Here is a 17,763-nt window from a genome sequence, read left to right on the forward strand (position 1 = left end):
CAGCGAGTATAGTAGCGATTGATCAATAATCGATCGATTAATCGTAATATACGGCAATTTGTGATCTAAAAGTCCAAACATACGGCATTATCAAATTTTACAGCACTTTGCATCCTTACTAATATTATAAATGTGACAGTGACAGCGAGTTTCTTTGCTTGTGCCGCTTTCATCGCTTAACTACTCAATCGATTATCATGAACTTGTGCCTACATTATAATATTAGAAGGCGAGAATAAATAATAGGATTAATAAAATAAGATAACTTTTATCCCGGAAAAAATTGTTATTCCCGAGGGCGCATGACAAACGAATAATAATACTTCGCAGACTAATGTAGTAAATGAAAATATAGTAGGTAACATTGTATTAAAATAAATACATAGTCACTTCGCGAAATACCTACGCAATTTTCGCTTTTCGATACGGCAACTGAAAGCAGGTGCAGGGGCAGGTGGTAGGACCTTGTGCAAGGTCCGCCCGGATTGCTACCACCATCTTGCTCGGTAATCCTGCCGTGAAGCAGCAGTGCTTGCACTGTTGTGTTTCGGCGTGGAGAGTAAGACAGCCGGTGAAATTACTGGCACTTGAGGTATCCCATCTTAGGCCTCTAGGTTGGCAACGCATCTGCAATACCCCTGGTGTTGCAGATGTTTATGGGCGGTGGTGATCTCTTACCATTAGGAGACCCACTTGCTCGTTTGCCATCCAGTCGAATAAACAAAAAATATATATAAGTATTATACTTTTACCAGATTAAAAAGAAAATTAAAAGATTTAGGTAAATTTATAAAAATTAACACCAAACATTGTTTGATGCCAGATAACCTGGCTTAAAGTAAAGAACACTTAGCTTTGAAGATTTTGAAGTCAGTAATATTACGATTTATAGTTCGGTATAGTAATTAAAACCAAGGGCCGAAATTCGCTTAATGTCCGGAATTCCGCAGAGCCTTTTAGTTTAATTACATGGACGTTAAGCCCATTTTCCATTGGATTAATCTCGACTGATTCAGTATTCGGACCCGCTTTATCTCTATAAAGAAGATTCATGATTTGATATCATGAATTCGTGGAATTGCCTTACTTCAGCAGCTATAATAGTGTTTCTAAATTTTCTTTACGAAGAAAGTAAGATACAAACATAATTTGAATTACACATTGTAATTACTAGATAAGTATGTTTTATGCCTTACACATTCATGTCACTTAAGACATCAATCAAATCGCCGTTACAAAATGCCACATAGACGAGCAACAGAGCATTCAGTGGTCTCTACATATTGCGTGATTTCTACTATCCTCAATCCTCAAAGAACATTCTAACGGCGTGGCACTCACAAACTCGCAACCTTCCAGAGTACATATCTTTTTTACTCAATTAGATTTTTTTCTATAAGAAAATTTGTTTGATACTGGAAAATTTTGAAGCATGTTGTCTAGCACAGGACCTAATAGTTTTTCCAGGGTAAGAAAATCACTTGCACTATCTAACACAACTGAGTATAAACATAAATTCGCCTCAAACATCCAACAAGTCACAAGTACATTTGAAATTTACCACGAGCTTTGCGGTGAAGGAAAACACCGTGAGGTGTGTAGTGACCTACACAAACCTGCGAAGCAATTCAAAAGTTCCAATCCGCACTGTGGGAACTATGACTCTCATTCTGAGAGGAGGCCTGTGCCTAGCAGTATATAGACTGGGATGATGATGATGATGATGATCCAACAAGTCAATGCTTGTTTACACTGAAACTTCCTCTTTACGTCAATTGCCAACGAGATATTTCTCTGACGGTCGAACAGGTGCAATTAGTAAATTCTCTGTTTCCCAAAATACATAGGCTAAATCGGTACACACGCACCGGAGCAAAACCAGAAGAGATAAGAGTAAATTGTAGAGCTGTAAACAGTCTCATTCGTTCTCGATTATCAGACCGGATTGCTGACAGCTTCCTCGCTTATGCTGCAGTCAAGCTGAATCTAATGCTCTCACCGTACCTACTGGCACATAAGGTCTCATAAGGCTGCGGGTCCACTGTGGCGGAAACGAACGGAGCGGAGAGGAGACGTGTAGTGATCGACCAATCATATTAGTTGAATCCACATCTCGGCTCCGCCTCATTATCATCAGACGTGTAGGGATTGGTCGATCCCTATACCGTCTCCTCTCTGTTCCGCTCGTCTCCGCCTCAGTGGAGCCGCAATTTTAGGCCCTCTAGGCTAGATCTTCTAAGAAGTCGCCGCGGGAAGAGATGGGGTCCGTCCTATTCTAACCGAGCAACGGACCAACGACTAGCAAACTATTGGAAATCCTCTACCGTTGTATAGTTAAACTGGACATTATGTAGTGGTGTTCCCATAAGTGCCATAAGCTGATCTTTTTTCCACCCCATTACATATATACATTAAAAAAACACATAAGTAAAGTACTACACGTAAAAATGCTAATAACAAGCAGAAATACCCGTATTACGCAATAAACTCGTTATGTAAATATATTCGTTTTGTACGATTTATTTTTACCTGCCGCGGATCGCGTGCTGTTTTTTAATCACAGTTTACAAAATTAGCTTTGCTATTTATAACTTAGGTTAGTCTAGTTCAGGGTTTCTCAAACTTATGGCTCCACGTATCCCTGTTAAAGTTTCTAGACGACAGCGAAACCCCCCCCCCTCCAAGAAAGTAATAAAACTGGCTTTTCGATAAAAGCTAACAAATATAGGTAAAAATCGTCTTGCCAACGAAAATACAAACCGAAACAAACAACAACAAATAACAAACAAATAAGTAACTAATTTGGAGTTGAAATAAAAAATACAAAAATACTCCAAAAACCAATCTTAATAATCTTGCCAGTCTTGAAGCCACCATCACGTAAACCTTGTCGCGAACCCCCTACCGTCGAATAGCGAACCCCTAGGGGTTCGCGTACCCCACTTTGAGAAACCCTGGTCTAGTTTTCAGGATCAATTTTGAACCTAAGTATACTCGTAGGTTGGAAGATAAAAAGAAACTACTTCGGCTGGTTTCCACAGTCGCAAAATTTATTCAGTAATATGATTTTCAATTTTATGTTCTTATATCTTTGTTACATTCTTTTTATACATCGTATACCTAAATTTAATTGCAAGTGGCTCCTCAGTAGATTAATAAAAAAAAGTATTTCATAAACTAATAAGGCCAACCAATAAGCGTAAGTGCAGCAGCTGTGTTTACAAAAGCACCGCAACGAAGGCACACCTGTTTTCGCGATAAAGTGTCGTAACCGACCTTTTGTTCAGACGTTACGTTACATACGACTTTTTAACAATATGAAGTAGTTTGATTTAACAGTTTCTTACTATATATCTATCTATATCTGGGTCTTCATTGAAAGTGTTATTGAAAAGGGTATCGCCCTATAATGATAATGAATGAGTTATGCCATGAATCATGAATTGATGATGGTGACTCACGAACCGGAAGATGTCAAGGAAGGTAATTGAATAATGAACATCGTGCAATGTTATTGAATTCTTAGTTTAGTTCATTGTGACTAAGATTTCATGTGAAATACCTACTTATATGTATTTGTAAAAAAATAATTTTTAGCAAGAAATTTTTCGTTGACGGGTAGTACATTGCACTGTCCACCGAAAAGCGTACTGGTTAGTGACCCTGACTATATATGGAATGGAGCTGCAAGTCCCGGGTTCAAATCTCGGTAGAGGCTGGCTTACTACTTCGTGAAACAGGCCGTTATGTGATTCATGGCTACGAATCTTTGTACGTCTAATTCATTTATTTATGCTTTTAATAATTGAACTCTGTGATTTATTAGCTCAAATGGATTTATCACTTAACTGACGTTAAATCCCCCAATACATTACCCTTGTAATTGATGAATCGCTTTTGTAGCAACATTGCTCTACAGTTACAAATGCCATAGATCATATTGATACTACTTATTAAGTACTACTATTGATATAGATGATTTCAATCTCTATAGTACTTGTAGTGACGTCTATCTATACGATCGCGACCGTCGCAATGTCACGGTTTGCTAACTCTAGAAGCGTCCGGCGACGTGGCGACTGTTTTTGCTGTTCATTGCGCAGCTGGGACGCTCGCTGCCAAGTGAATACATGACAACACACCGAAGAACACGCAATGGAGAGACAGTGCTCAATTCGATCGTGCCCGGCCCGTTGGACAGTTAGACGCTTCACAGACAACGCAGCGTCTGCGTGAGTCAGCGGGTGTGGCGCACTTAAGGCAATTAGCCTTGCCTCAGGCTTTCTTGATGTGGATTTAGGTATTCTAGGTCCGGCTTTTGGTACAGTCAAGTGCAAAAATAAGTATCTATTCGAACCTCTCAACAATATGTTACTACGGCTTTATTGCGTCGGAATAAGGGTCTGTGGTACTTATTTTTGAAACTTTGTTTTTATTTTTGTAGGTGGTAGGACCTTCTGCAAGGTCCGCTCGGATTGCTACCACCATCTTGCTCGCTAATCCTGCCGTGAAGCAGCATTGCTTGCACTGTTGTGTTTCGGCGTGGAGAGTAAGACAGCCGGTGAAATTACTGGCACTTGAGGTATCCCATTTTTGGCCTCTAGGCTGGTGTTGCAGATGTTTATGGGCGGTGGTGATCTCTTACCGTCGGGAGACCCACTTGCTCGTTTGCTATCCAGTCGAATAAAAAAACTTATTCCCAGAATTCTAAAAAGCATTTACTTATCCCAATCATATTCCAAAACGGCATTGACAATAAATGATCACTTCTTTCAACTGACTCGTTCAACCTCATTCATTATTCAGTAATCAACACCCAAAGTAAACCCAGCAACTTCCAATGTTAACGTTCGCCCGCCGTAATCGCTTGCGTGGAAAATTAATTAATTAATAACTAATTAATGCGAAATAATTGTCAATTGAGACGTTATCTCAAGTGCAGGGAAGCCGTGATTCGATAATACTATCGGTCGCGTGGGGGATTGAGCAATCGAGGGGACGATGCCTAAACAGACTGTATAGCTAATTAAAAGTAATAAGTACTTAAGGACGTGAATGTGAGATTTGGTTTGAATACTTTATACTTACTGTGTTTGTTCTTAACTACTACTGTTAATCCCAGATAATGAAAAAACGAGAGTGCCAAAAGTTGGCAAATTAAACAAACAACTAAATGATCCTATATAGGTTACGTTTAATTCTTCTTGACGTACGGAATTTGAAAACACATGTGCAGATGTTAGAATTGCGAATACGCCGAAACTGGAGGGTTAAGGAAAACAGATTTTTTCTTGTATCAAATTATCACTTAGCCAGTTAACTTTAGCTATGTTTTTTTTTCTATCTACAACTTAAATGTATCAACCGTATGCCACCCCCACGTACATAATTAACGGGAATGTTGCTCGTTTTCGACTTAGCTAAATTGATATGCCAAGTTACAATTATGGAACTCGTTTAAAGGCAGTACCATTAATTAATCCGTATTAATTATCTCTTGACACGACAATGTCAGTTGTTATGAAAACTGGACAAGTAAATTACTTATTATAATTAATAGGTCAAAGAAAAACTGTGACAGTTATTTAAAGGTAGACTGTAAGATGATTATTATGTAAGGAGGGGCACATGCTTTAGATTGTCGACGAAGTTATTTCCTAACTAATGTTGAGAGCAGACATACTGATCAACGATGAAGAAAATGGTGCACGTGCTAGTCATTACCGCCCAGCCTCGTCTACGCGCGACGCTACGTGCGTTATCCACACGTATATACATTGTCAGTTGAATAAAAGCTTGTAAAAAACGCTCACGTAACTATTTAGTCTGTAAAAACCATCGCGCGTAGACGTGGTGACTTGGTGAGGTCATTACGGGCTTTACAGTGAATATAGAATGATAACTAATTTAGCGTGATTTATCTATTTACCTTCTGATGGAAACAGAACTTACCATAGTGATTCTGGTGTCAATTTTACGGCACCCACGTAATGTTACGTAAATAGCCATGAGTCGACGTCAACAGAAACAGAAGACCATGATGGCTTCGACGTATTCGGCAAAGTCACTGAATAAGCGAACAATAATCGTCTGTGAAGCGATTACATAAATCGATTTATCGATCGTGTCATGCTAGATCAGGAGGTAGCAAGCAAAAATTAATACGTACAATGCCATCTTTTTTTTAAGTAGTGTTGTTTGTAATGTAATGTGACAGTAGCTTACCATTAACTGGACTAGGCTATGCTTTGGCATGTTTGCTGATGGATACGATTTTTATACAACCTGCCCCTGACCTCTAAACAAAAGCATGAAAAGTACATGTTGATTAGTGTATGTCTAACATAATAATATGTACAAAATCTTATACCGTCTCGGCATTTAGAAAAAAAATGTAAGGGTTAATCACTAGCGTTCTAGAGATACAACAAACTTCAATTAATGTTTAATAATATACATCTCTATCTCTTGTTAAAAATATAAACAAACTTTGTTTTCGATAAAATGATTCAAAAAATTTACATAACAATGCACAAATTAGTAATGTAAAAAAATCGTCTTAAAAATTATCATCACACCTCCCTGCCCATCGCAGCGTGGTGATTGTTCTCGATAATTGCCGGTAATCGTGCAGTAACGTCTGCAGCCGCAGAGTGCGTTCACCGCGAAACATGCCGCGGAACCGCTCAGGATTTTGATCTCGAACGCTTCGAACTTTCTCTTCTCCTAGTACCTTGTGAATTGACACATCTTATTTTTGATCCTAGGATACGTTATTAAAACTGTTGCGCTCAGCTCAAAGTCAACTAACAGATGAATAAATTATTCGTATAATTGACTAGAGGAAATTGAGGATCTGAGGATCGAAGTTATTATTAATGATGTTACCGTCAAGTCCACTTTTAGGCTGACCGGAATAGTAGATACATATTGTATTTAACTGATAGCAATGCCATATATTGATATTAAAATTCTTACTTACAATATGACCCAATAATAAATACGACGCCAGTATTTGAATAATACTACTACAAAAAATATCAGTCAAATCAAACAAAAGACCCAGATTAGCTTATCTGCCATTTCTACAAACTGCGAACATTCCCGCGGCACGCTATGCCAACACATTCTGAAATAAATAGGTACAAAGTTCAAAAGCTAGTACAGAAATGCTCCATACGGGCACGCTGAAAGCTTCGCCCATTCGGAAAGCTGCAGTTAAGCTGTTTATTCTTTCAGTAGGACGACGGCGAAGGTAAACCCCTGTGAAGCATTGTGAGCCTTATGACCCTACACTTCTGTCTCATTTAAATATAGGGTAAAGGGAGGCAGACAGGAACATCAGCCACGAAATTGGAGCCGGAATGCGCGTGATAAGCATAATTGCTCCCAATTTGAGATTTGCATGAAAATGAGTGATACAGTTTAGCTGACTACGGAAATTTTGCGTCTTGGCGCTAGTTAATTTTCTCGCGATTTCTTGCTACTGTCTCAATCATAACGTACAAGTTTTAACGTAACTTCACCTGTTTGGGACAAACACGGGACAAATCATGCAAAGGAAATGCCACCCATTTTCAGTTAAATATAATAATGGATCCGAAATTGGTATGCTGTACCTATGTAGATTGGAAGATTGGATGATACGATAACAGTCAACTGAAATGCTTACATTAAAAATGTAATTTTTAAGAAATAATTAAGTAGGTATTCATCTAATACCTAACTTCTAGTGCTGATTACATGGAATCAGTTTCAAGAATTGTGAATATCCCCGTCCATAAAATAGGCTTATGCACGGCACGTCAAACAATTTTTTTTTTTTGCTTACATGACAGTCATTAACACCACCGACAAGTAGATACTTAGCTGGACTAGTACCTTGCCTTTACAGAATAAATTCTTCCTCAAAATTTATAGTCGGTACTCAACCTCACCTAATTTTAGCGCCAACTTGGCAATCCCTCGAGTCCCACGGGAACCGGCATTTAAAGCAGCATCTGCGGTTTATCTCCCCGCAGAAGTCGAGAACCCGATAAAACGTTACGAGCCCATTGTTTACAAAGCGACTGTACGTAGATCTGTATAGCTCGCTGAGCCTGATCCAGTAAACATACGCTGTAACAAAAAACCACTGAAATAGCTCGATTTTCTTGTACACAGAACCGAATTTATGGCAAACTTTGCACAGCTTGGTTAAAACAAACTATAGAATATTCTGAGGAAGCGGCGCAAGATCGAGGGATAATAGGAACACATCATCATCATCATCATCATAGAATTTTCTGCAAAAATCTTTACTTTTAAATAAATTCTCGATCTGCATATTCAGTGGACAACTAAGCGAAAGCGGGACAAAACCCCACAAAATATACTTGTCATAAATATAGACCATGGCTGCCAACACATAATGTAGTTAAAAAAAACATTCAGCTATTACATCCGTGCTCTACCTTTTTTTCTGAAAAAGGTTACTCTGCTTGAGATTCGCATTAGGACGATTAGGTAGGAGTTCATGTCCCCTCTTCAAGTGGAAGGACTATTTATACTTGCTCGGAAATCGGCCTGAATAAAAGTTAAACATGCAGACTTTATTAAGGCGTATAATTGAGCATCGCTGAACAAACGGCAGTTTCAAAAATAATCTTTATTTTAAAACTTAGCTACTTTAAGCCTCTTCTCTTGTAATGAAATAGTTGCAATCTAATGTCGTTTTATCTACATCCATATCATAACTGCACTATAATATGTTCAATAGTTTAAACTATAGTTTAAACTCAATTATTTACACCGAAACGCAATCAACGCAATAGCGTTTGTTTTCCCCACCCGTAAATACTTCAGGTTCTCCTCTCATCGCAAAACTACGTTCCATTATACAAGCGCCCCAGTTTCCTCGGAATTCCGGAACAGTTCAAGATATTTATGCGCAACGTCTATAGGAGAGTTCCGTCGTAGGAACGTTAGTATGTAGGTACGTACACGTATATGGCATTCTGGCAATACCATGGTAGTCGAATAAGCGATGAGCGAAGCGGTTAGCCATTGCACTGATGAGAACTGTCGAAATCATCACTGATACAGTGACTCTTTATTGAGCACCAAACTAACACATGGTAAGCAGTACAGAAAACACAGGTATATAGAGAATTACACACACAACCTTGTCAAGGAAGAAGAAATAGCAAACAACAACCCTAACTCTCATGAGAGTAGCGGGATGATGAAGCTGATATTTTATGTTAAACACATGTTTGACATAGTCTCAATTTTTAACCGACTTCAAAAAAGAAGGAGGTTATCAAATATACCTAAACTTGGTAGATTCCGTATAAAATACGAAATCCATAGAAAAATATTACTTAATTTTTTCGTAATGGCTACGGAACCCTATTTTGGGCGTGTACGACACGCTCTTGGCCGGTTTTTTTATGTTTGTTTACTCAGAACTCCGTCATTTATGAACCGATTTGATTTTTTTGCGTTCGTCTAGGTATGTCTTCAATTAGGTCCCATAAGCACCAAATCAGGATCTGATGATTTAATCTTAAGGAAATCGAGGGAACTCTTCAAATGTTGTAGGGACACCTATAGTAAATTGGATATATGTAGTAGTAACTCGTGCATTTGCTCTTGAAAATCATCATTTGGTGAAGTGGAACTGACGATGAAGACGTCAGTTGACCATCGGTTTTTTTTTATTCGATTGGATGGCGAACGAGCAAGTGGGTCTCCTGATGGTAAGAGATCACCACCGCCCATAGACACCTGCAACACCAGGGGGATTGCAGATGCGTTGCCAACCTAGAGGCCTAAGATGGGATACCTCAAGTGCCAGTAATTTCACCGGCTGTCTTACTCTCCACGCCGAAACACAACAGTGCAAGCACTGCTGCTTCACGGCAAGATTAACGAGCAAGATGGTGGTAGCAATCCGGGCGGACCTTGCACAAGATCCTACCACCTGCAAAACTGGAGTTACTACTCAATCACAAGTATGGGTAGAGTCATTCACGATGACGCGTGCCATGGTTCTTGTTACAATTTCATTAATGTCTAATTTTGACAAAATCACTAGAAAGCAAAAGCACTAGGTATATTTCACGGATTAAATTTTAATTACTTTGACACAGTTGCTAAGCAATTTATGCTCCTCGTAATGCATATGGTAAATAGGTGGTGAAGCACCAGGACTCCTCATCCTCTGCATCGGAAAAAGCAATCTTTCGTAAAAGGTGACGAGCAGTTGATATTAAACTATTGAATCTTAGATTATTTACACTAAAAAGCGTGAAAAAAAAATTATAACAAAAATTGAACCGACTACAAAAAACCATGAAAATATTTTTTTACCAGTCTGAAGTCGGTCGGTGCCTCAGCACGAGCCAGCAGGAGTGATTGAAGCCCAATATAAAGTGCGTAGGTGTGGTAGAGGACTATAGCACCACTCCTGCTGGCTCGTGCTAAGGCACCGACCGACTTCAGACTGGTAGAAAAATATTTTCATGGTTTTTTGTAGTCGGTTAAATTTTTGTTATAAAATTTTTGAAATTACAAGATACAGTTTACGGCAACACATAATCTAGGGGTTCATACTTAAATATCTTAGGTATTGAGCTGTTAAATCTCGCGAAAACTGAAAAAAGCACCACCTCTGTCATACTTCTACCACCACCATACGAGACTGAAAGTATCACTCATTCATCACATTCAGCAGTTACATAAACTAGCCACATAAAATGTTTCCGACGACTTGCCGTGTGGCACGTTAAACTTCCAAAACAATGGGCATAGAAAATCCCGCTTCCGCTCATCTCCGTTTCATGAGTATTCCCAGTAAATTTCTATGGAGCCACAATGGGGCACGTACAGGGACGTGACTGGTCGTAAGCTGTTCTCCTCGGGACAGGCAGAGATGAATGTAACGAAGTCTATTGAAAGCACTACCGGCTTTTGTAGTGAAATTTTGTTACCAGTTGGCCTTTGTGTTGATTCGATTTTGTTGTTTATACAATACTAGATCTCTACTTTATCCTAACTAATGTTATTTACATTCCTTGCAGATAAGTTATTATTTTTATTTACTTTGATAATTCCATCGTATTGCAACGGTGTCGAGAATACTTTAAGTCCTCTTTCATGTGGTACTCGTACATACGCTGAAAGCATTTCAATATTTCTTCCTTTTCAAATATATTTAAGAATGTTGTAAGTTTTTGAATTCTACACTAAAAATAGTTCGTCTTGTAAAATAAACAAAAACAGTGTCTACTTATACTTATTAAACATCCAAGACCCGAGAGTTTAAGAATGTCGTCAGTTCCATCTATCTCTTGGACAGTTACGTACACAGGTTAATACAGCCCTTTACAGGTTAACTTCTTTAAGTTTGTTCGCTCTTTTTCTTAAGTACCTTTAAAGTGGTTATTAAGCTACCGTTAGGAAGCGAGCTTAATATCGTATGGAGACATGTCATCAAATGTTAAAGGTATTAGCTATTTTACTACTCACTTTTATTACCCATTCATTGCTATCTAATATCAAAGGAATGTAAATTGCCCGGAAACTTTAAGAAGGATATACCCACAGTGATTCGTCCTTAATCGTTTTCCGGTGACAACGTTGTAGCAAATGTCACGTGCGATAAAGTTCTACACAATGCTGACTGAATTGACAAGATTTCATTTTTTTGACACCTGAAAATTAGAAATTTAATTTAATTAGAAAATTAGAACGAATCAAATCATAGTCTTAGAAATATGAAATCTTGTCAATTATTGCTTTGCTTTGTCTCTAGTTAAGTTTTTGTGTCTAGTTGAGTTTTTGTGGCTGAATTTGTAGGCATATGTTAGTACGATATGTAAATTAGAGTAAGCATCAATATTGTTATTATAACTATTGCGGAATGCAGCATCGATACAAACCGTGATGCGGTTTAACGATGCGATAAATGATTAATTGTATTTTTTCTTATATTAATTAATTAATAAATAAATAATAATAAAGTTTCTGTATTTTAGAAGGAACACTTTTCAACTATTCTACCTATAGCCGCAATAGCTGAGGCACTGCAATAGAGTTAAACTCGACAGTGAAGTTGTATCACAAGCCGAAGCTCGATCTATGTACGTACGCCGTGTTACGAATATTAATATTTTTAAAGTAGTCTTAGGAAAAAATGTGTTTTTAAATTATTCCGAAATATTTCGGCAGCTGGTTGGCTTAGTTGGACTACAAATGTTTTCTTGTATTGATCGATGATCAAAGTGTACTTCTCCAAAGGCAAGAACACTATTACATTTTAAATCAGAAATTCCACTGAAAAATCTTTTCTGAGGTGTTCCATCCAACCATCTGCTAAAATATTCCTGATCCATTTGGAAATATCTTGTGTATCAGATCTTAATTCATTCGACTCGAGGCGACTCCTCAATTACTCCTACAAGTAAAACACACTTTCGACTTGTTTTCCTTTATAAATGTAGCAGCATGTTTCCAATCACAAGCCCCTTGTTAGAGAGTGCGACAAATTGTTCGAACAGTAATTAACAAAGTATATAGCGCGCGTGACCAGAACGCTAGTAGCGTTAAATTAATAAAGCTAGCCGGTTTGCTCGATACAGACAACGAAATTGCTTTAAGGCGTGGGTGGGGCTTTAAGAACGTTGAGAGCTTGAAGATGGTGTTTGTCGCCAAGATCGTTTAGAAGGATTTTATTTCAACATTCGTTTTGCAAGGTTTAATAAGTATTTAAGATTACTTATTTATAAAGTTGATGGTGTGTTTCCCTGGGTTTATCCGTAGGTTACCGTGGCGAGCGTATTTTGCCAATTAAGGACATCAAAGTGCACCCGGCTAACCTCTCCCAATAAATCCATCGCTTTTCTACCTACGCCTTTCAAAATCGATTCGATTTAAATGAGAGAATTTGGAATAACGTTATTATGGTAACAGTTAACTTCGTATTTTGCATTAATACATAGGTAAATTCCAACGTTTTACCTACCTACGTTACCCAATGAAAAGTAAACATATTATTTTAGGACCGCACCGAAATAAAAGGCAAATTAAAGAAATACGTTACTAAACTGCTATTTCAGAATCGCTACTTGAGCAAATGAAAATAAATCCACATTCCTAGCAAAAACTACTTTACTTTTCAACAAAAACACAACTCATTACATTAAACATCACCTAAAACAGAAACCGTGTTTGACTCTGACATCCATCAACACCGACGAAGTTGATATCAATCTCAATCATAAAAGGACTACTTAGGGCACTGAAGGGCCGGTCATCCCGGTCGCAGGACGGCAAAACGGCAAACCGACCGGACTGCGTCACGGGCACAAGGGCGGCAATTAGGGTAACGTCACACGCTCCGGTGCGCCGCGCCTTACATGTTTCGTATACGTATCAACCGGTATTGCTATTGTGTTCAAGATTTCTTACTTTTTAAAGTAAACAAGCAGAAGCACAATTACTATATGTATATCTAGCACTAGCACTGCATGCACGGCGCAATTTCTGTGCATGGAAGAGGAACAGCATGTGTGCTTGCGTAAACATCTTAAAGCTGCATGCAGTTACTTTAGTTGTGTGATGCTAAAAGCCAGTGGTCCGCAAGAGCTGAAATAAAGTCGTGTGGTACGAGCCTCAGAGACAGACATATATTAACTTGTTAAGATGAAATATCTATTTAAGTGACGCCTATATACGCATTGTAAATAGTAGGTGCCTACCTAGCTAGAGTGAAGAATAGCTATTCAAAGTCAAAGTCAAAATATCTGTATTCAATTTAGGCTTATAACAAGCACATGAATGTAAAAAAAAAAACTACAACCGGTTCGGAAAAACCTCTGTTGAGAAGAATCAGGCAAGAAACTCAACGAGGTATATTTTTTTAAACAGATTTAAGTACAATATTATTAAATGATACTATCACAGTAGGTTCGCTATTTGAAGGGATCGCTAATGCGGATCGGAATTATTTCCAAATATCTCCCCATTAACTTTATAATACGCCTTAGAATGTCTTCTTGACAATAGATCTATTCTATTATTTCCTCACTTTTGTATTACAACATCTACCTAGAAATATGCTAAATAATAATACATTAAAAACTCAAGAGTTATATTTTAAACGGTCTCCCTCCTCCATGCCTGTTCACGGCCAAAAACGTTCAAAAGCTCTCGAGGCTCTTCGCTTAAAAGCTCGTCCGTGCAATCTCACCGTTTATCCGGGTTTTGACTAAAGTGTTTTCAAACTGAAGCTTTTCTCCGAATTTTACTCGATCTCAATATATTTTCCGACCGCAAAGCCCATGTTGACGTTAAAATGAATTGCGTAGGTATCATTGTTAGGGTTATTTCATAGCCAAAATAGTAAAATGGGAACACTTGCGGCTTCAAGCATAGTTCTTTGTCTGTTAGGGGCTCTACTGTATGAAGTTAGTCAGCTTTTTTTCGATTATGTAAGGGATATGTTTAAGAAATATCATGTTTTAAAGTAACACGTAACGTAGCTTTTGTTATTTGTAGCGTTTGTACCATTAGCCAAAGAAGTGAATATGTCGCTAAAGTCGAACTTTCAAGTTGACAGACACGTCTATTGGCATTATTGTTTTATGACATGCAAACGATTATCAACTTTAGGGTGGTAGACCACATATTTGGCTGATGGTACAAAATCGCTCACCGCGTCGCTGGTCACAGTTGCTGCGGGGCCGAAACGCTTCTGGGGGGCTACTATGAAATTCGCAAATCGAAGTTCGCATCATACCGTCCCTCTCACTCTCGTATTAAATAATATAAGCGTCAGCGGGACGACAAGATACGAAGTTCGAATTTTGCACTTCGTAGTATAGGGCCTGTATTCGTGCTGTTAATTATTATCATAAATATTTTCCGAAGTTGAATGTTTTCTCTTAATGAACGGTTGAGGTTGATTTTACTAAGTAAAGCTCAACTTAATTAAATTTGCAAGTACCTACCCGGCTTTGCGAAAGTAATTGTTTTACGCCCCAAGACGGTAAAGTTGACCCGACCCGATGCTAACAACTAATGAATTGCGTATTAAAGAAAATGCGCCTCTTTTAGAGATACAAAATTTTGGCAATGTGTGTTAAACTTGTATGGCAAAGAAACAATGCAAGACTTGTATATATGTATATAGTGGTTATTTTTGGGTTAGTTTTTAATTAAATGGCACTTTCTGTTTGTTCCTTTTTAAGTCTTTTTAATGTCTTATTTGTAGCCACGAGTAGCTGTTGCATTACTACGGAATAGCTTTACATTTTACGCAGTGACGGTCATAAAACAAAATAGTTTCAAATTACAGACTTAAAAATCAAATCTTACTGATGTCCATAAGTGTTTTTATTATTGTCTAGTTTGTATTCTCCAATAGACCTTCATATTTCAAGAGTTTAAAGTAACTTTTAGCTGATAGGCTTTTTTTTTCTGGTATATAGCTATATCGGTTCTCCTATGGTTGCCCGAAAAATTTAATCCTATTTTCACTACCACTAATTTCACTAGCCCTAAAATCAAAAAAGCCGAATTTTTAATTTTCCTAACTATTCTTTAGCCCGCCATGGCCGTGGTGGCCGAGTGGTTTGACCTATGGCCTCTCAAGCAGAGGATCGTGGGTTCAAATCCCGGCTCGCACCTCTGAGTTTTTCGGAATTCATGTGCGAAATTACATTTGAAATTTACCACGAGCTTTACGGTGAAGGAAAACATCGTGAGGAAACCTGCACAAACCTGCGAAGCAATTCAATAGTGTGTGTGTGAAGTTCTCAATCCGCACTGGGCCCGCATGGGAACAACGGCCCAAGCCCTCTCATTCCGAGAGGAGGCTTTTCCAAGCAGTGGGACGTATATAGGCTGAGATGATGATGATGATGATTCATTAGCCCTACTTTTAGCGTTCCGATTTTACGTTGTACCTAATTTCACTAGCCCTAAAGTCAAAAAGCCGGATTTATTTTCCAAACTATTCATTAGCCCTAATTTTAACATTCCGAATTTACGTCGTACCTAATATCACTAGCCTACGCCTTAGCCTTCTGAACCTAAACTTAGAAAAATCTGAACTTCTGAAATCTGAACTTAAACTATCCAAGTCAATTCACTCTCAAACCATCTTGCTCGCTCGCTTCGCTCGCTCGTACAAATTTTTAAGTTCCGCGACTGTCAGGCGCTTCACGCCTTGTCAAAAGTCTAACCTGACCTAACCCATGTGGATATAATTTCCCTAATTGAGTATTTGTTTTTCATGTACAATGATAAGGACTTATGGATATTAGGTCTATTAATCATTAGGAATAATCATTATTAATTTTAGTAATATTAGAGCATTTAATGTTTAGTAATGTTGTTGTTTTGTTGATTAAACATTAGGATGTAAAACTTTAGGACTAGTAATCAATCAGGACATACATATTGTTTAGCTGTCTTGACATTAGGGCTAATGAAAATTATATCTAACGTTGGTATGCCTAGTGAAATTAGCTTTTATCGGTAGTGAGGGTGAACCAGCTATATCATTAAGGTTTATAATATGCGATCAATATACATAATTGAGAAATTATCTGTCGCCTTCTCGAGTGTAGACTAAACATTTGGTATGTCGTGGTTAGACGGATGTTTTGATTAGGCGGTTGTGATGAGTCACGAATGTCATGTGTATAATAACATAGGTACACTATACGTCTATGGGCTGCAGACGGGAGTGTCCCATCAAAACAATTTGTAACTTTCATTGATATTACATGTGTCCATTGTGAGATCACCAGGCCAATGAACTTTAACTACTTGTGTAGTACAGATTATCTTTACCCATGAATATGTATTTTGACGCGACATGAAGGTAAATAAGGTACCTCTATTTCATGAACTAGGTAGGTAAGTTTTACCTTGCCACTCCGCTACCACACGGCATGACAGCTAAGTCTGTGCTCCGCATATTGACTTTCATGAGCAAAGTTTCAACGAAATACGGAAACTCTTTCTGGAACTTGTTCCGTTCTCAAAGAATTTTCTTTTTAGACAGAATCCCTATTTATCCGTCGCGGAAGGGAGAGTCAATTTCTCTGCGCCCGGGCAACGCCCGGCGACGGCACTAGTCTATTTATAGCTATCTCCAGCGAGGGCACGGTCTAGGTCAAGCGTTCGGATACTCGGACAAGGCCGATTGTTTTGGGGGACGCCATTATCACACGTGCTTCCTGCTCAATTGGTTTTATGGGCGACAGTTGTTGGCTCAAGCAATATGCTACATCTTGGCATATTGGCCTAGACGACCAGATGGCCTAGTGGTTAGAGAACCTGACTACGAAGCTTGAGGTCCCGGGTTCGACAGATATTTGTATGAATAATACGAATGTTTGTTCTCGGGTCTTGCTTGGATGTTTAATATGTATTTAACTATGTATTTATCTATCTAAGTATGTTTATCCTTGCCTAGTATACATAGTACAAGCTTTGCTTAGTTTGGGACTAGGTCAATTGGAGTCAAGTGTCCCATGATATTACTGCATGTGGGGACGAATATACAATATGAGTTCCGATCCGAATCATTTATATGCGACAATGATAACCGTGATTGTCAAAGTTAAACCCTCTTAGTACCTCATCATCATCATCATACGTCCCACTGCTGGGCACAGGCATCCTCTCAGAATGAGAGGGTTTGGACCGTAATCCCCAAGGGGGCCAGTGCGGATTGGGAACTTCACACACACCATTGAATTGCTTCGC

General features: G+C 38.4%; 1 protein-coding gene across 1 annotated transcript in view; it reads right to left on the reverse strand.

Annotated features, from left to right (window-relative positions):
- The window catches only part of LOC141432897 (phosphofurin acidic cluster sorting protein 1-like), a 161,655-nt gene that overhangs the window by 66,015 nt on the left and 77,877 nt on the right, over window positions 1-17,763 (reverse strand). The window lies entirely within an intron of this gene.

This window comes from Choristoneura fumiferana, chromosome 11 (assembly GCF_025370935.1).
Source record: "Choristoneura fumiferana chromosome 11, NRCan_CFum_1, whole genome shotgun sequence".
NCBI classification, from domain to species: Eukaryota; Metazoa; Arthropoda; class Insecta; order Lepidoptera; family Tortricidae; genus Choristoneura; species Choristoneura fumiferana.